Here is a 14,060-nt window from a genome sequence, read left to right on the forward strand (position 1 = left end):
GAGTTCTTCTTGCATAGCATTAATCCAGTTATGATCATTTTCAACTTCTTCAAAAGTTTTAGGTTCAAGTTGAGATACAAAAGCACAATGATTAAGTACATCTCTAAGTGAAGAACGTGTTTTTACCCCATGCATAGGATCACCGATAATTAATTCCTTAGGGTGGTTGTGAACATACCTCCATTCCTTGGGTAAGTCATTTGTACCTTGAGGTTGTTCTTGAATTTCTTCACCTTTCTCATTTTGTTCATCTTCTTGATCCTTGTCTTCTGGAGTTGCTGAATCTTTTAGAGTGATCTCCTTCATACCTTCTATTAGTGGATCTGCATCATCAACACCCTTATTCTTCCTTGAAGGAAGATCGTTAGATTCATCAAAGACAACATGTATGGACTCCTCAACTACTAAGGTTCTTTTGTTGAACACTCTAAATGCTTTACTAGTGGAGGAGTAACCTAGAAGGATTGCTTCATCTGATTTTGCATCAAATTTACCAAGTTTTTCTTTGCCATTATTTAATACAAAACATCAGCAACCAAAAATATGAAAATATGCAATATTTGATTTTCTTTCTTTCCAAAGTTCATAGGGGGTTTTCTTTAAAAATTATCTAATTTAGTTAAAACATTCAAGTCTTCCATATAAATATTGCCATGCCTATGTCCTATAAATTTAATGCCATCATTGATAGGACTAGTCACAATGCAAACAGATGATTCATATATCAAATATATGTAGTTTCAGATCTAAATAAAAATGCATCACATATACATCAAATTTCAGATCTAAAACTAAATTTACACATATCAAATATATATCTAAAAAATAATTAAAATATTTTAAAAATATCTTTTCAAAAATCGATTCACATCAAACTAGGACAACCTTTACAGTATAGGGGGTAAACCCTATATCAGGACAACCTTATATCAGTTTGATGTAAACTTTTAATCATTCTAATTTTAGAACATGCTAATTTTTAGATTTAAAAGGATTTGATTTAATTATGAAGATTCAAAAATGACTTTGTTTCCTTTATCACAAAATTGACTGATGCTAAGTAAGTTATGCTTTAAACCTTTAACTAGTAAAACATTCTCAATGTATTTGGAGGGAGTGATACCAATGTTACCTATCCCGATGATCTTTCCTTTGCCATTATCTCCAAAGGTGACCATCCCTCCATCCTTAGCATCAAGCGTGATGAATTATGATTCATCACCAGTCATGTGTCTCGAGCATCCGCTGTCAAGATACCATTTCCTGTTTCCTTCTTGGGATGCTAGACACACCTGCAAGCACAGATCAAGTTTCTGTCTTAGGTACCCAAGCTTTCTTGGGTCCTTTCAGGTTAGTCAGAATGGTTCCTTTTGGAACCCATATTTTCTTTGTGTTTGCATATTTGTTAATAAGACATGTGTATGATTTATGTCCTATTCTTCCACATTTAAAACAAGTAATATTTGTAGGCTTTTTGCTTGAATAATTTGCATAAATATCCTTCAAAAATTTTTGTTTCTTCAGGGGTTTATAACCAAGTCCAGCCTTATCATATATAGCTTTCTGATTATCAAGGATCATATTTAGCTTGTTTGAACTTAAGGTGAACTTATCTACTATAGATTTAAGCCTGTTAATTTCATCCTTAAAGTTTTGATTTTCTTGAATCAATGTGAATTTTTCAATTGAAAGAATTTCAGCTTGTTTCACTAAGGACTGATTTTCCAATTTCAGCTCTTTGTTTTTCTTCCCTAGTTTCTTTAATTCATCAATTGAATCATAGAAAGCTTCATGCAATTCTTCAAAAGTAAATTCACTAGTGGATTCAGAAGTTACCTCATTTTCATGTGCCATCAGGCACAGATTGGCTTATTCGGTTGAGGTTTCCTCGTTGGAGCTTGAGTCATCACTCGCACTCCAGGTCGCCATCATTGCCTTCTTTTTGAATTTCTTTGGACCTTTCTTCAATTGAGGACATTCGGATCTGAAATGTCCTGGCTTCTTGCACTCGTAGCATATAAGGGTTTGATCTTTCTCCTTTTCTATGCTTTGATCCTCTTTTGTGAATTTCTTTCTCATCCCCTGTTTCCTTTTTCTTAGAAACTCCTTGAATTTTGGGTGATGAGAGCCATCTCCTCATCCTGATCTTCATCTTCAGAGTCATCTGTTTCATAATCAGGTGAAGTTGTGGATTTGAGGGCAATGGTTCTTTTCTTTTTGATTTCATCCTCTTGATGTTGCATCATGCTAAGTTCATGAGTCATCAAGGATCCAAGAAGCTCTTCTAGAGGTAGAGTGTTCAAGTCCTTTGCTTCTTGGATGGCAGTCACCTTGGCTTCTCAAGTTCTTGGCAGTGACCTGAGAATCTTTCTTACAAGTTCACTGTTAGTATAAGATTTGCCAAGACTCTTTAAACCATTGATTATATCAGTAAAACGAGTAAACATAGCAGTTATGGACTCATCATGCTCTATTTTGAACAATTCATATTTATGTATAAGCATGTTTATTTTAGACTCTTTTACTTGATTTGTTCCCTCATGGGTGACTTCTAACCTATTCCATATTTCTTTAGCAGATGCACAAGTAGAAATGCGATTAAATTCACTAGCATCTAGTGCACAATAAAGAACATTCATAGCTTTGGCATTTAATTGTGCTAATTTCTTGTCAACCTCATCCCATTCTTTCTCGGGTTTGGTTGACTCCTCACCATCTATAATCTTGGTGGGTGTGTGAGGACCATTCACTATGATACTCCACATATCATAGTCGAGTGCTTGTATGAAAATCTTTATCCGAGCTTTCCAATAGGTGTAATTAGACCCATTGAAAAGTGGAGGTCGGTTTGTTGATTGCCCCTCGGCTAGAGAAGTTCCAACATGGGTTGTCATAGATCTTTGGCTCTTTGATTGTTAGATCAAAGAAGGGCTAGAGCACTGGCTCTGACACCACTTGTTGCCCAGCTATGCAACCCAAGAGGGGGGGTGAATTGGGTTTCTAAAAATTTTAAGCCCAACCGATAACTTATGAAGAACAAAATAATGGCTTTAAATCAATATTAATTAACTAAAGCAGTATTGCAAGGATATAAATATGATAAAGCGATAAAGCACACCACAAACACAAGGATTTATAGTGGTTCGGTGCTAACCTTGCACCTACGTCCACTCCCCAAGATCCCACTTGGAAATTTTAATCCACTATCCTTTGTATTCAACCCGAATACAAAACGTCGGAAACTCCGACACTAGCTATCCCAAGCTAGAATACAGGACGTCGGAAACTCCGACCCTAGCTATCCCAAGCTAGAACACTTGTTTCCCGGGTACAAGCCAACCCACAACACTCCGATTTCAGGTTCGGATCAACCTTTCCTTGTTTTGGAAATCCTCCAAAAACAAGAGCAAAAACTCACAAAGAGTAAGAATATTTAGAGCACAGATGAATACAAAAACAGCTCCTTAAATGAGCAAATATAACAATAAAAACTTTACTCAAATGAAGAACCCCTTTTTCAGATTTTCTCAAGATGAATGAACGGTTGAACGCTTGAGAAGAGGTTGATTGTTGATTGAAGATCTCTTGAAAGCTTTGAACGATCTCTAGATCAAGGTTGAAACGATAGGCGTGAAGAATTCTCTCCTTGAAAGATCTTCCTTTTCTCTTTCACAATCTCTCTGGTATATTGTGGATCCTCTCTCTTTTTCTCTATGGATATTTCGTTGATCTCAGGCTTTTTCTTGCAAATTTCGGATCCTTTCTTCTGTTCTTCTCTTTTTCTTCTCTTTTCTTCTCTTTTCTTCTCTTTTCTTCTCTTTTCTTCTCTTTTCTTCTCTTTTCTTCTCTTTGTTTGATTTCACGTTTGATCCGCTATTTAATCTGCAATTTCTTTCATCATTTAAAGCATTTTGTAGCATTAGAAGCAAGAGAAAACAATTTAGGCAGATAAAGAGCCGTTAGAGGATTTTTAGGAAGCATAAATGGCAATTAAAACGGGCAAAAAAATAGCCGTTGCTGACATTTCCCGTCGCAGGGGTCGACTCATGAGTCGACTCATGCTTCAGGAGTCGACTCATGAGTCGACTTCTGTTGCAACAGACCAGAAGATCTGATTTCTGAATTTTTCGGTTCAAATCAGCAGGGGTCGACTCATGAGTCGACTCATGCCTTATGGGTCGACTCATGAGTCGACTCACAGGTCGTGCCAAGCCAAAAAATCCAGCGTGCCATGGGAATTTTTTTCGTGCCATTCAGCTCATAGTGCCATGAGTTGACTCATGAGTCGACTCATGCACTTTAAACCTTCATAACTTCAAAAATATTAGTCCAAACACAATGAAATTTTCACCAATAGATTTCAAATCATTTGTTCTACCAAATGGTACTATCAAATCAGGATTTTAGCAAAATTACGATTTTGCCCTTGAAGAGCATAAGGACTTTTTCAATTGTTTGTATCCCTTCAATCTGCTTTGTAATCATCAAAATCAATCTAGGAGCAACAAATAGTCTAATTAAAATAGATATATATTATAATATTATTACTACTATTATATATTTTTTGAGAGAAGTTGTAAATGAAGAGTGTTTAATCAAATTGTAAAGTCATTATTACATACTAATGTATAAGACTATTTATAGTATTTTATACATTATTACTATCAATATTTGATAATATATCAAATACAGTGAAGTTTTATTTCCGATGATATTCCGATGATATATCAAATATAATGATCACACATCACCTTAGTATTTACATATCACCCCAATGCTCACATCACGCTGGTAATCACATTATCCCAGTAACCACATCTCTGGTGATATACCAAATAACACCCTAGGGGACTTCAACCACCGCCACGTCCTGCCCTCCATCTCCATGATCTTCCTATCAAGCCCCCAAGGTGGAACCCTATACCCACGACCTCAAGGAGCCCACCCTACACACCTCAGTTAGCTCTCCTCCAATTCGTTCCCTCTACAACAATGTAGCCCTTGGCCTTGATCTTAACCTCAGGTCCTGTGAGCACTGATTTAACGATGAGAGCCAGTTTGAGGACTTAATTCAGACTCCTCTCCTTTAAAGGGGCTGGTAAATCTAATGTCGTTGGTGATGGAATCGGCCATTTGGTCTCAGGAGGCAATAACAAGACTGGTAGCGGATCAGCTAAGCAGCCAAAAGCAGCGGAGTAGATCATCTGGCACTCCGAGCAGGCGGAGTTTAAGTTAGCATGGTTAAATATAGGGTTGGATTAAGCCTCGGACTTATTTTCGCTCCAACGGAGTTATTTTTTTATGGATAAATATTATAAATAAATATTATTAAAAAAGTAATTAATTTTTTCATTAACCAACTTATTCATATATTCATATTTTTTAAAATAAATAAATTATTTTTTCATAGACAGTAGTTATTCATCAAATGAAAAAAAAATTTTATCTACTTAGGGGATGGTTAAATCAATTTTCATCAATCAAAAAAATATCTTTTTTAATTCATTCCTAATATAACCTTAACCTTATAATAATATGATATATTATAATATAGTATATCATAATAATAATATAATATATTATTATATATAATAATATTTATATAATATATTATAATATATTATTATAATATAATATACTATATTATTTATATTTTAATATAGTATAGTATAATATAATATATATTATTATAATATTATAATAATATAATATATTATTATAATAATAATATAATAATATAATAATATTATATATCATATTATATTATTATATAATAATATTTATATAATAAAAATATTATGAAAAATATAGATAGATCTTAACAACTTATCCAAAAAAAACTAGTAATGCAAAAGAACATAGGTAGTAGATTCTCGAGCTATTTTTTAATATATAAAAAAATATGAATAAATTATTTTTCTATCTAAATATGATATAGAAAATATTTATTCAGAAAAATATAGATTTTTGAGTAAATTTTTTATCCTCCAACGAACAGACGCTTATTCTAGGCTAGTTTTAAGCCTGATTTTGGGCTCAATTTTTGGATCAGGCCCAATATTGATCCAAGTGTGGCCCAAGTTGTCTCAGACCAAACCAATGACCTAAGCAGAATGTGGGCCCATTTCGAGCCCGAGGTACATTTAGATCAGAAGATACTGATCTAAATATTATTGGTTAATTTCATAGCTGCAATATCTGAGATTCAGATCTTTGCTGATCGACCTCCTGCGCGCATTGAATAAATTCATCATGATATTATCATCACCAAGGAATTTAATCTGAGAAGGTGAAGGGAAGCACTTTGAGATGATCAAGAAACTGGGAATATAGAACGAATAGTGCTGGTCACTTTAGAACCTGGAATCTTTCTGGCAGAGAACCTTTATGATGACCTATCTCACTTAACTCCACGACCTCTTGAAGTAATTCCTTCTTATCCATTCTCACAACAAATTTTGGAAGTGAAGTTATTATTATTATTATTATTATTTTTGGATAATATTGGAAGTGAAGTTATTATTCTGCATTGATATAACATAAGTTCAAGAATCTTGTGAAAAGAATTATTAGTATATAAGGAAGGAGAAATCAAACTATAATCAAATGGGTAGATGAACTAAGCTTGTCTATACCATTAAATAAAAAATATTTTACTTCTCCTTAGTAAAAACTGTAGAAACCTCCCTCCCTTGTAAGTACACAACCTCTGCCTGTCGCAAGTAGATGTACCTCTATAATTAGGGATATGCGATTTGGATCAGTTAAAGGTCAATTTTTTAAATCAAATCAATTTAAATTGGTTTTCTAAAATCGGAAAAGAATGAACCACATAAAAAATTTGATTCAAACTAAATAAAAAAATTGATTTATTTTGATTTAATTTATTAAGTTGTGGACTATTTGGCTTACGTCAAATAGGCAACTTATTGGATGCATTAAATGGATTGCTATCTATTTTATTTTTTTCTAATCATATTAAATTAATAGTTTATAAGATGGGCTAAATAGATAGTTTATGAAATGGTCTAAATGGGTTAAATATAAAAGTAATAAACTATTGAGCCTAAGACAAAATATAAGTGAGCCTAAGATAAAATATAAGTAAACTGATGACGGTTCATATATAATTTCTAAAATTTTTAAATCATAATTAAATTAAATTTGAAAAAATTGGTCCAAAGTAAACCAAAATTGGCAGTTTGAATTGATTTTGTGGTTTGATCGGTTTGCTTGCACACCCCCACCTATAACTATGGTTTGATAATTTAATATAGTAATAAGCATTATTAGTTTGTTACCAGCAAAGTTGGCAAGGGATTAAATTTCGTATGTATGAATTGCTATTATTGATTACCAATAAAATATTTTTTAACTTGAGTAGGTATTAAAATTTTAAATTATCATTTAATTTGATATGAGCAGCGAAAAGTTTGTGTTATTACCAAAATTTGTAAGTCATGAAAAATATATATTGTACATCATTTGAGTTATATGGTCTTAGAACGAATTTTTTTTTTTATATTAATCATGTATAAAAATTCAAGTACAAGCAAAAAATATCATCATACAATTTATGAAAAATTATTAACTTGCAAGAACAAATTTTCCGCATTAGAAAATAGTTTACTGCCTTGAAAACATTGTGTATAAGTATAATTTGAGTTACTATATAAGTATTTAAAAAATTTATGCAAACATATAACAGACTTATTAATTATCATGTTATGTTACTTTTACAGCAATCATGTATGATACTTAAAATATATGGTACTTAAAATTATTGTCTAGGATAAACTAAAAAATGCTCATTCATTAGCTAAATATTTTATATTAGAATATAATATTATCGTACTAGAAAGTATAATTTTATGCATATAAAAATATCTATATATGTACTGTTGGCCAGGTAATACAAAATTCATAGTATAGCCATAAAATATTATAGTACAAGTTAGAAATATATGGCAAAGCTTGTAAACATATGTTTAGACTTGTAGATCTTTGTACCTATTGTGAGCTTGGTGAGGTAAGATAGATGAAAGCATCTGAATAATTGGGAGCAAATTAGCAATAAAATTAGAGGTGCCAAATGGTTCTAGTAGAGCAATGCATTACTTCAATAGTATCACACCCCCGACTCGAGATTGTGAATCGAGGGTCATGGCAACCGCCGCATACTCATAGAAAATTTTTCTCATAAGCATGCAAGGCATCTCATTATGATATCTTACACATAAAGTTAAATAATTTTTCAATTTTTAACAATCAAACTTTAGTTCAAATAACAAATCAAAACTCAGTGTCCAAAAGAAAAATAATTGTCTGACAAAGTCAACACTTAAAATAAAAGTCTTGAATCAATTCTGAGAAAATTCTAAATCAAATGGGCTAACTCCATCTCTAATCGCTCTCCCAACCGAAATCCCGCATCATGCTAATTTTCTGGATCTGTAAAGAAAAATATAAAACTCATCATGAGCTAAATAGTCCAGTAAACAGTGTATACCTTTAACTGAATAAATCAGACAATAATACTGTACATGTCGGTTTATTGATAATAACAAAATCAATATGTAAATTCATAAAATCATAATCATACTATCAATCATATATAAAATTTTAATTCATCATAATTTCAAATTAAGCTTATCATCTTAAATTCATCAATTTTTTAAGTTCTTCTTACCAACCATGACTATGACCATATTTTTTCTGTGGCAGGGTCATAATACCGCGTATCTACTTGCGGTAGGCTGCGAATCATCTGGCAGCCAAGTCTTTTGGAATCGCTGGTCTCGCTAGCGGTTTGTCGCTGGTCTCTCTGGCGACATGTCGCTGTCTCGCTGGCGACATAAATCCTCAGGACAATCAATTGCCAACATATATGCCCTCATTGGCGGGATCCTTTACATAGTCAGGTTGTCAAATTCATATCATCTTCCAATTCATATATTATTTTCAAAAATAATATAAATAAATGATATTCGAGTCAAATCAATCATATCATTCTTTATGATCATACATCATCATAATAATTTTTCAACAAATAATTTCAATCATAAATAATTTCAACAATTATTTTCAATAAATATTTTCAATCACAAGCATGCCATAAATTTACTTAATTCAGAATTTATAATTTATCAGATAAATTCAATAAAAGTAAATACTACTTACCTCAAAAGAAAATCCAAACTAGGAATTCTAAAAATCTTAAAATCTTTCTTCGGACCTGGTACGTCAAATATCATATTTTTGATCAAAATTTTATTGAATTAAAAAATTAAAATTTGTTAAAATCCAATGTCTTCACATGGATTAACTAGATGACAGCGTTCAGGATTTTCGGATTGATCCATGAAAACTCTTCTTATATTTCTTTTAATTATTATTATTATATATTTTTTTAATTTCATAAATCCTAAAAATCTAAGAGAGAGAGCAGAGAGAGAAAGTTTCTCTCTCCCTTTCTTTTTCTCTCTCTTTTTTTTTCTTTTCTTTTCTTTTCTCTTTTTCTTCTTTTTCTTTTCTTTTCTTTTCTTTTCTCTCAGGCTCCTTCCTGGCCGAAACAGGGGACCGGCATGTCCCCTCCCTTGACTGGCCGTTCAGGCCATGGCCGACACGGCGAAGGCCAGCGGCAGAGGGGGGCAACTCTCTCGAGTTCGGAGAGGCAAGGCCGGCGGTCGGTAGTGATCACCGATGCCGGAAAATTAAAGGGAAGAAGAGACCAAACAGGGGTCCCTTCTCCGATAAAAATCGGCAACACCCATCGTCGGCAGTCGTGTAGAGGCACGAAAAGAAGGAGAAAGAAGAGAGGAAGAGGAGGAAAGCTTACTTCGGCCTTCGATGACCCCGCCGGCGAGCAATCGCGACGAGCATGAAACAAGTATCCGTGGCTCCAATCGGAGAAATTAGGAAGGAAGAGCGGGAAAAAAGATTGGTGGAGGGCTTCTAAGGAAGGGGAGAGCATTTTTATAGAGAGCCCTAGGACTCCTGATCATCTTAGGACTCCCGATCACGGTGGTTTAATCGGAGAAGAAGACTCCTACCGGGAGTCTTCTTCCCGGTTCCCTTGTTCTTGTTTTTTTTTTTTTTTTTAAATGGGCTTGGGTCTTCTCAATTGGGCTTGGGCTATAACATTCTTTACCCCTAAAAAAAATTTCGTCCTCAAAATTTTTCATACCTGTGGTCTCGAAGAGCTGGAGATATTTTTGCATCATTTCTTCCTCTAGTTTCCAAGTAGCTTCTCTTTCCGAATGCCGACTCCACTGTACCTTGACATGAGGAATGTTGCGACGTCTCAGCACTTATTTTTTACAGTCCACGATCCGTACAGGATATTCTTCATATGATAACTCCTTTCTAGCTTGCAATGGTTCAAGTTCCACGATGTGACTTGGGTCTGGTAAATATTTTTTTAACATAGAAATATGAAAAATATTATGTACTCCTGCAAGTGAAGGTAGTAAGGCAAGTCTATACGCCACCTCACCAATTCTTTCCAAAATCTCAAACGGACCCACATATCTAGGATTCAATTTGCCACGAATGCTAAATCTTAAAATTTCTTTTGAAGGAGATATTTTGAGAAATACATGGTCACCAATTTGAAATTCTAATTTTCGTCTCCTATTATCTGCATAACTTTTCTGTCTGCTTTGTGCTGCCCGAAGTCATTCTTTAATTAATTGGATCTTCTCGATGGCTTGTTGAATAAGTTCGGGATCCAATATTCTCCGCTCACCAACATCATCCCAGTGAATCGATGATCGACATCTTCTACCATATAATGCTTCATAAGGTGCCATACCAATGCTAGCCTGATAACTGTTATTGTAAGCGAACTCAATCAAAGGTAGATGCTCATCCCATAAACTTTTCATATCCAAAATACAAGTTCTCAATATATCTTCTAAGATCTGAATAGTTCTCTCTGACTGACCATCAGTCTGTGGATGAAAAGCTGTACTGAAGTTCAATTTTGTTCCTAATACCTTGTGTAAGCTCTTCTAAAATTATGATACAAATCTGGTGTCTCGATTCGATACGATGGTCACTGAAATTCTATGTAGCCTTACAATTTCTTTCATATATAATTTTTGCTAGTCTTTCTAAAGTGAATCCAACTCTTATTGGTAGAAAATATGCAGACTTTGTCAATCGGTCCACAATCACTCAGGCTGCATTATTTTTACTTGGAGTCTTAGGTAGTTCAGTTACAAAATTCATAGTGATATGTTCCCACTTCTATACTGGAATATCAAGACGTTGAAGTAGTCCCGTAGGTCTCTGATATTCAGCTTTAACTTGTTGACACACCAAACATTGAGCCACAAATTGAGCGATCTCTCTCTTCATATTATTCCACCAGTACATTTCTTTTAAGTCTCTATACATCTTAGTACCTCCCGGATGAACGTATAACTGGTCTGATGTGCTTCCTGAAGTATTTCATGCTTGAGTACTGAATCATTGGGTATGCAAATTCTATTTTCGAACCTCAATGATGTTGGGAATAGTATCCCAAAGCCAATCGTCAGCCTGTTGACGATTGTGCTCCTTTTTGTATTAGTACATGAATTATAAATAAATAAAAATTATTTTGGTATTTTTTTCATCACAAATGTTTCATCTTCTAATGAACTCCTGTGTTGTGGTGAAGTCCTTAGGACTATTTAGACTCGACAAAGGAGGATTTATCGCTTAGTCCTTAAACATGTTCGCGACCAAATGATACGTTGTTACCAAGGACGACAACGTTTATCGAGCATAGGTCGTTGTGTGCCATATGGGTTGGTTGTCCTCATAACCAAAGAGTGTGGAGACACTAGTATGGCATACAGGTGAGATGTAATGGTACATCTGCACTGAACGTGACCAACTCCGGAGCTATTTCTACTGTCAAGATTTGCTCCGATGGGATATGGGTATAAATGTCCCTCCGACCTGAAACCGCCACGGTGACTTGCAAGTAACTCACTGTACTTAGGCACTGGACTACCTGAATTTCTAATTCAGTGACGGAAGGTTGCTGGGTGTAGTCAAGTACTTGACTTGTCGGTGCGTGTGTCAAGATGGGATTGACCACTCCAGTTTAGGAGCTGTGTACAGTCGTGTTTCAATTTAGCAAAACTTTGGCTAGGGTAGTCCTAGTGAGGAGTCACAGGACTAATTGAGTTGAGCACGATTCGGATGATATCATCAGGGTTGACAGTTTAACCCTGAGTCGTCCTAAACATAGGGGTCAAAAGGGATGAATTATACGGTAACCATATTCACGCAGGTTCTGAATGTTGCGATTGCGATTATTCGACCTATTCGGTCGTCGGGTATCATTGCTAGATGATCACTTTGATTAGTACAGAAATTAGTTCCTGTGCTACCGGCTTAGGTGCGAACCTGCGGGGTCACACACATTAGAGGTTCCTTTCTGATCTGATGGTTGATTATGAGTCTTATCTATCTGAGACTCTATGATTGAGAATTAGGATTCTCTAATCATGAGTTCCACACATTTTGGGTACCGGGGTCAAAATTTTGAATTTCAAATTTTGAATTTGAAATTTGAACTCTTTGATCAGGGTTTCATATCGATGGTCTCTGATGCCTGATTGCCCATCGGATTTGGACTCAATATTTATGAGAGGTTTAATTAGTGATTTAATCACTAATTAACTCAATTTGATTGAGTAATTATTTTTGGATCAAGTCCAATTGAATTGGATTCAGTTTGGATTGACCCGATTAGGTTAAATGTTGACCTAATCGCTAAGGTGGTTTAGTCCCTGATTTGATCAGGGGTTAGGTTTAGTTAATTTCTGATTTGATTAAGATTTTATTGAGCCTAATTAAGCCTAATTATGTTGGGTTTAATCTGGTCTAATTGTGCTGAACCTATTTTAAACTAGGTTGGCTCAATTTGAATCAAACCACCTTGTTTTAAATTCTCTGCGACACCCAACTTCCTTGCACCCATTTGAATTCACGAGAAGAAACTTCTCGTGAAATTTTTCTCATGCAAAACCCTTCCCCACGCCCTCATTTGTGTGCCATATGGATGGATAAAATAATTAGTTAGCCATTCAAATTCAAAGCATGTTTGAATTTGAATGGATAACTTATCACTTGCCCTTTCATCCTTATCCATTTTGTGCGTCACATTACTTACACGAGAAAAAGTTTCTCATGAAATATTTTCCACGCACAAAGAGCCACGCCCCTTCTCTTCTCACGTCCAAAAGGATAGGGATAAGTTGGTTTTCGTTTGAATTCAAATTTGATTTGAATTCAAATATGTAACCTCTTGTCTTTATCCTCTCACGCGGATAAGACACGTTCGACGTTGTTTTAAAAAGAGGAGAAAGGTGGGACGTGCGTAGAAATTTTAGGAGAGAAACTTTGGGGTGTGAGAAAGGCTTTTGCGCAAGGTGAAGGTCCAAAACCTTCCGAGAGAAAAAGAAAGAAAAGAGAGAAAATTGGGTGCAGGGTTTTTGGTGTGTACCCTAGGGTTTCTACCTAGGGTTCGGGAAGTGAGATTTGTGTGCCACGAGTGTCGTGAGTCTACCAAATTTTAGGAAGAGATCCATCAGCCTCTCAAGCAACTGTGCAGATGATCTGGAGCATCCGAGAAGTCAACACACATCGATCAAAGAAGTTCGATCAACATCTGCCATCAAAAAGGTGAAATCACGAACTAGCATTCGTGAGGAGCTGATCAGACGGGAGCTTCGTGTGGACGATCCGTAGAGGTCAGGCATTTATGTGACTATGACGTGATGATCAGAGCCCTCCGACGGTGATCAGATTGCGGTGATCGACTACCCGCAAAAGGTGATGTGTTCTGAACACAGTACTGTAAAACGTTTACTGATTCAAATTTGAATTTCAAATTTAAATGTATGCTATTGTATCATATTTAGATCCTAGTGTAGGGTTAATTAGTATTAATTAATGAGATTAATTAATAATTTGGCTGTAAAATAGTAATTTTGAAAAAATTTTAAAATTACCATTTTGCCCCTACACTAAATTTTCGCTTCAAATGGTATCAGAGAATG

The sequence above is a fragment of the Elaeis guineensis genome, chromosome 7 (genome assembly GCF_000442705.2).
Source record: "Elaeis guineensis isolate ETL-2024a chromosome 7, EG11, whole genome shotgun sequence".
Taxonomy (NCBI): Eukaryota; Viridiplantae; Streptophyta; class Magnoliopsida; order Arecales; family Arecaceae; genus Elaeis; species Elaeis guineensis.